Here is a 6,927-nt window from a genome sequence, read left to right as displayed (position 1 = left end):
TTGAGAAATCTTTCACTTTCAAATGCAAATTGTCATTTAAAAATTAGGAATATGAAGATGAAGTAAATTAGATTTTTTTTAGGATTTCTTATCTAGATTCTAATATTTTTTAAAATTGATTTTATTGAATTTTTTTCCTCCCACAAAAATTGGTATGTTATCAAAAACCTTATTTTGAAAGAGTGATGCTTCTTTTGACACACATAACCTTTTTTTCTAAAATAGATATCAATTTGATTCTTTTGAATTTAGTTTTCTAACATCCATACCAAAACTATTGAGGTGGTTTGATGTCATTATCCTTAATATTTCATACTTTATCAAAGTTCAAAGTTGAAATAACACTAATTTGGATATATGTGTCTTTTGACACATGTGACTTATTATATATTTACTTGATTTCAAATTTTATTTTATTTTATTGAAAGACAACTCAAATACAGAGATTGTAGCTATTTTCGAAAAAATTATTCTCCTAGTTAATATTTTTCCATGAGTGTCCAATATAGAGCTTTATTTTTTTATAACAAACATCTGTTCAAAAATACAAAATGTATCAAATTCATAATCATTATAAAGTTCATTTAGATTACTCAAATCATAAAAAATGACATATCTTTAGTTCTCCATCTAAACCTGGTAATTGAGCTTGGAAGCCATGAAAACATTGGATATCTTCTAACATTTGGGGAAGAGTTGTAATTTCCTAGTTTTGATAGAAACTAAGTTTCTATCGAAACTAAAATCATTAGTTCTGATAGTTACTATCTTTTAGTTTCTATCAAAACTAAGAAAGTGGGTCACATGTGTGGTTAATTGACCCTAGGTAGTTTCGATAAAAACTACGGTCGGCCTTTAGGGGTTTATTTTTGTTTATATAACTTGTCATATAAATAATATTTGACTTTTTTCAATTTTAAAATTCAAATCCAATCAGATAATTCACACTTCAATTGGGAGGGAGCAAATATTTTGCAGCTTTCTATTTTTAAATTTTGGAAGAAGAATTTGTGGCATGGGCAACAAAGATAAAAGGGCCATACATTCAAATAAATATAGATAACACATCATCAAAAGTGGATCGAGTCATACAATTTAGAGTGTTTTGGGAGGTATCAGGTATAAATTAATTTGAATATTATAATTGAATCAAATTTATATTTAATACGTTAGGTGATAAATTATGTACACACATATTTAAAACTCATTTTTTATAAGTTTGTATGGACCTTGCATATATGTGTCAATAGAATATCAATACATGCATGCAAGAGGGTAGAGAAGACACAATCTTTGCATTTAGTTATGAGTACATATAGTAATGTGTGGTCATTGTACATAAGAGAATACTCATTTTTTTGTCTTGATTGCATTGATGAAAACTATGATGGTTGCATTAATCAAGAACATGGATATGTGGGTGAATGGACTTTGGTACCACTAGATGTTATTAATACAAATGAGTTTGAGGATGAAACCATGATGATATTCCATTGATTTCTAGTGATTATGACCATATTTTAGGATTGATCAAAGTTGGTATGTATGTATATGTAAAAGTGTATTTGTTTCATATTTTTTGTTCATTTGTTTAATATATATACCCATGTACATGTCACATGGAATTTATATACATATACTTTGTGTAGGTAATGTTTTTGCAGTCATGGTAGAATTTGAAAATGTAGAAGGTGTTAGCTATTATTTATTGTGTTGCACCATACAAAGTTTGAAAGAAGTGATGGAATTATTCTTCCCACATGTTAGTATATAGTTGAATCATGTAAGTACCTCTATATTTTTATGAATTCAAATTTATTGACTTATTTGATTGATGGATGTGTGTGTGTGTGTGTGTGTGTGTGTGTGTGTGTGTGTGTGTGTGTGTGTGTGTGTGTGTGTGTGTGTGTGTGTGTGCGCACGCGCGCACGCGCGTGCAAGCATGCGTGCGTGCGTACACATATATTCAATAATTAATTAATCTATTGGATATTTTTAAAATGTGTTTTTAGGTTCCGTTGTTCTATAGGGGATATATTTGAAGCAAACTAAACTACTCAAGAATGAGATTCATTTCACTAATTATCAACCTAACAATAAGGTATATTGGTATAGTAACCATGTTATTGCCACTGGTCTAATTCTTCATCCAATCAGAGGACTTGGAATATGTAAATAGAGGCTCTATATTGATGATCATAGGAAAATATTAAATGTTATCCAAAAACAAGCTGACCCACTTGATACAAGCTAGAAACAACTTGCAATTTGAAATAATTTGAACATTTTAAAATTTGGTTGAACTATTTGAAATTTGAAATTTGGTTACATGAAACAATTTAAAATTTGGTTGAAGTTGATCCTTTTCAATTTTAAATTTGGTTGAACTAATTATATGTTACTTTTACTCTTTGATTTAACTTTTTAAGTTTAAATTGTGATTTGTAACTAATTATAGAAATTAGGAACTTATATGCAACTAATTAGGACATGTGCCTTGAGAGAAAGAAATTGGAACACTTGTCTTAAGGGGATGAAATTAGGACTTGTGTCTTAAGGGGATAAAATTAGGACTTGTAACTAATTATATATTACTTTTACTCTTTCACTTAATTTGTCAAGTTTAAATTTTGATTTGTAACTAATTATATAAATTAGGAACTTATATGTAACTAATTAGAACATGTCCCTCAAGGAGAAGAAATTGGAACACTTGTCTCAAGGGGATGAAATTAGGAGTTTTAACTAATTATATAATGCTTTTACCATTACATTTAACTTATCAAGTTTAACTTGTGATTTGTAACTAATTATAGAAATTAGGAACTTATATGCAACTAATTAGGGCATGTGCTTTAACATGAAGAAATTGGAACACTTATCTTAAGGGGATGAAATTAGGAGTTGTGTCTCAAGGGGATTAAATTAGGACCTATAATGAATTATATATTACTTTTACTCTTTTATTTAACATGTCAAGTTTAAATTGTGATTTGTCACTAATTATAGAAATTAGGAACTAAATTGTATATGCAACTAATAGGGACATATGTAACTCTATCTCTAAGCCTTGAACCCTAACCGTAACCCTAACACTAACACTAACACTAACACTAACCCTATTGGGAATTATGTAAAAAATTAGGAATTTAATCATATCTAAATATCACTTGCATAGAACAAAAATTAGCCACATATGTATACATCAATTTCATAAACCAACATAATCTAAAATAATGTAGAACATTATCCAACATAATAGATAACATAATCTAACATGTAAGAGAACACAATCTAACATAATCCAACATAATAGAACATAATCCAACATAATCTAACATGTAAAAGAATATCTAGAGAATGTACATATGTAGGTCAATCATCAAACACGTATATGAACCTGAACATAAACACATGTGTTGAACATCATTCTCGAGTCTACAACATATATATCAATCATTGAACAAATAAAAATGATATGTATAATATGGATGAAAGTCTAGATAAAATAATCTCTCTAGATCAAATAATCTACAATATAAAAAAACTATCGATTGTCAAGTGTAGGACTATCATCGTGACATCTCCTTACAGCATAGTCTAAAGACTGACTATCAAGATGCTCACTAGGATGTTTTGACCCCTATATATTCAAGAGAAAGTGAGACCAATGTACATAATTTCATATTAAATTAAATCTCTTTTAAATTTATAAATTGCATTTAAAAATCACATGTTTCTAATTTAAAACATTTAAAACTCATATGTCCACTATTGACATCATTGAATCAATCTCGATGATGTACATGATTTGGCATGAAGGATGGGCTAAAAAGAGGCATGTTGCCCTACAATACATACATACATGTGTAGCAAATCAAATTTAAAAATGTATAATTACAAAGGGCCATGATATGTATATATGCATAAATTACTAGTTGAACAAACAATTGAAATTCTAACATGAAAAAAAAGAGTATAGATTTACCTGTATAGATGCTGGGATCTAATAATACTCAAACTGCCTAGCATCAATCTAGTCCACCGATATATCCATATTTTGTTAGGCCTCATCTATGCTAGCATGATTTTTGACTGGCACATGTCCTAATAATGACAAGCCAAGTGGACTAACTAGATGAGATGGAATAGAAGTAGAATCATCATGTGTAAATGGCTTGTGGAAGACATTAATGCATACTTGGTCACATCATACACTTATATGTATATGTGTGCTATTAAATTGAAATTAGAAGTTTAACTTATATTGAAAAATAAATAGTTCAGTAGATAGATGTTTCAATGCAAATAAGATTATTTATAAATGACATAAGATATTGTTAGTGTTTATTATTAATTTATGTATTGACTACTCATTCTATTTTAGCTTACATTAAACTAGTAGACCACACTCAACAAAGGGGTGTACAATTTCAATAGTGAAAATGCTTAGGCTTTCTTTGCTTGCACTGTCCTAAGTTTACTAACTAGATTACATGTTACATTTTATTAAATAAATTCAACTTATGATATCACATATTTCAATATTAGTTATAATTAATCATTGGAGATTTTGTAAGTAATTCCTAGAGATTTTATTATTGATCCTATTGTTTACTTTTCACCGCCCTAGATTAAATTTATGAGTGGATAATTTTGTACAATCAAATCTTATTCTCATCATCGATCATTTAAAATTTAAATTAGAATGCCTATGATATTTTGCAAGTCATTGTAAGTTAACTTAACACATATCACATTCAATTGTGTGTTTGGTTATTATATTAGAAGACAATTGTCCATTAGAGCTATCATATCCATTTGAATATTAAAGATCATTTCTAAATTTTATTTTTTAAATAAAATAAATTGTCAATGTTTTGGATCACACTATATGATCTATCATTAAAAAGAATCTATTCATTTTGAAAGAATCTTGGAGTACTTAAGGATCATGTTAGGCCAATCAAATGAATTGTAATTGAATATTTATGTGAACATTCTAAGATGATTAAGTAAATATTTGTAATAGGTAATTGATTGATAATAATTAAGACATAATGATTATGTCTATTATTTCAACATATTTTTTTAATAACACCATTCTTAATACAAATACAAAAACTGAAATAAGACAAACAAATTTTAATATAAAAATATCTTTAATTAATTATTTTATTTAAAATCTAAATCTGTGTATATATTAAGCCTACCTACACTTATAGATTACAACACGTTCAATAAAAGTATCAAACAATGAGAAATTGTAAATGTCACACATTATATGTTCTAACTTTTAAAGGAAAATTCATTCATATTCAAATGTGATGGCCTAGACAAATTTCTATAAAATTACACTAAAAATGAATTGAGTTCGTCATTAATTGTTTCATTTTAAAAATGAATTTTGATAGGATGACACGAAAGTCAAACTTAGTTGGTTCCAGCGCGTGAACAGAAGTTTCCCATGACTCGCCTGCCACACGGCCAGTTCTTCACTGGGTAGTTGAATTAGGAACCGCCTTTCAACAAATATCGAGTCAAATCTTTCTGCAAAGGGCCGACTTTTTCCGACGAGTGCGAAGTCACGAACGATGACGGAATCAGTGTGGAACGCGGCTATAAATACATTCATATAACAGGCTACATTATTTCAAATTACACAACTATTTTCAACTTCCTTTGGTTTCCGTCTTCTGTCCTTTATAAAACCAATGGCCAATCTTGATGAGATCAAAAGAGTCTATGGAATTATAGACGAGAATGGTGATGGAGTTGTGAGTGTTGGTGAAATCAGTGGCTTCTTAACGAAACTGGGAATACCAATTTCGGAACAAGATCTCACACGGATGTTCATTTCTCTCTGCAAAGTCGAAGACATGAATTGTAGGTATGTCCAGTTTGAACACTTTGCGCAATTATATCAGTCAATCCTCATTAGTGAAGACGAAGAGAGAGAAGAGGAGTCGAGGGATATGAGGGAAGCATTCAGAGTGTTTGATCGGAACGAAGATGGATACATATCTTCGGCTGAGCTGCAACAGGTGCTGTCTTCGCTTGGCCTGATCGCGCAGGGTGAACAGTGCGAGAGTATGATTTGCAGATTTGATTCAGATTCCAACGGAGTCTTAGATTTCATGGAATTCAAAAATATGATGGCATCTAAACTCTCTCACTCGTGAAAGGGTCTACTCTACGCTGTTAAAACCTCTCACATAATTCTTATTCCTTCTTAACTTCTGAATTTGACCTGACGACTTCTTTTTTCCCTGGAAACTTGGTTACCAAATGTAAAAGGCTTTGGGTTGATTTTATTTTAATTAAAGTTCAAATTAGAACGCGTGGATTATTTTTAAAACAAATAGGAAGTATTGTAATAAATGAGTTTAATTTTGTGTGTGATTAGTTCAGTTCTGTCACAGATTAAGGAGACTGAGTTTCTGTTTTAATTAGTTCTGTTATACTGCACATGATTAACCTATTTAGTGATTCTAGATTTTTTCCATAGTTCATTTGGTCCTCTATAAAATTAAATGTTTTTGGACCCGTGTTAAGTAATCTATAATTAGCCTCAAATGTATTTATTTGAAAATTATTATGTATTTTTCTTTTTATTCGTTTACTAGTTCAGATTGGGAATAGTTGCAAAAATTAAATTATTCTTTATCTTTTATTATGATTAACTTTACACTTCCCAAGCAAGAGCACTTTTCATATTGAATTTGCAACCAAGTGCAAAATATTCTAATGTATGCGGATATCCAACCGGCATATTTGCATGTTTCTGACTGGAATAAAGATTGTTCTAGAGTATGTTGTTCTCTATCCTCAATGGTTTGCATGTTAGCTCCTCATAAGTGACATATGGGTTATGTGCTAAATCTTGGTTTCAAGTTTCATAAAGTTGTTCTCTTTCCTTCCATTATG

The 6,927-nt window shown here is 29.7% G+C and overlaps 1 pseudogene; it reads left to right on the top strand.

Annotated features, from left to right (window-relative positions):
• Positions 1-5,671: 5,671 nt before the first annotated feature.
• LOC149564863 (calmodulin-like protein 3 pseudogene) lies at positions 5,672-6,362 on the top strand (annotated as a pseudogene).
• The last annotated feature ends 565 nt before the right edge of the window (positions 6,363-6,927 follow it).

Source organism: Cupressus sempervirens, chromosome 3 (assembly GCF_028749045.1).
Source record: "Cupressus sempervirens isolate cs-2001-9-10 chromosome 3, ASM2874904v1, whole genome shotgun sequence".
Taxonomy (NCBI): domain Eukaryota; kingdom Viridiplantae; phylum Streptophyta; class Pinopsida; order Cupressales; family Cupressaceae; genus Cupressus; species Cupressus sempervirens.
Note: the sequence above shows the minus strand (reverse complement) of the source record. Positions and strands in the feature narration are given on the sequence as shown.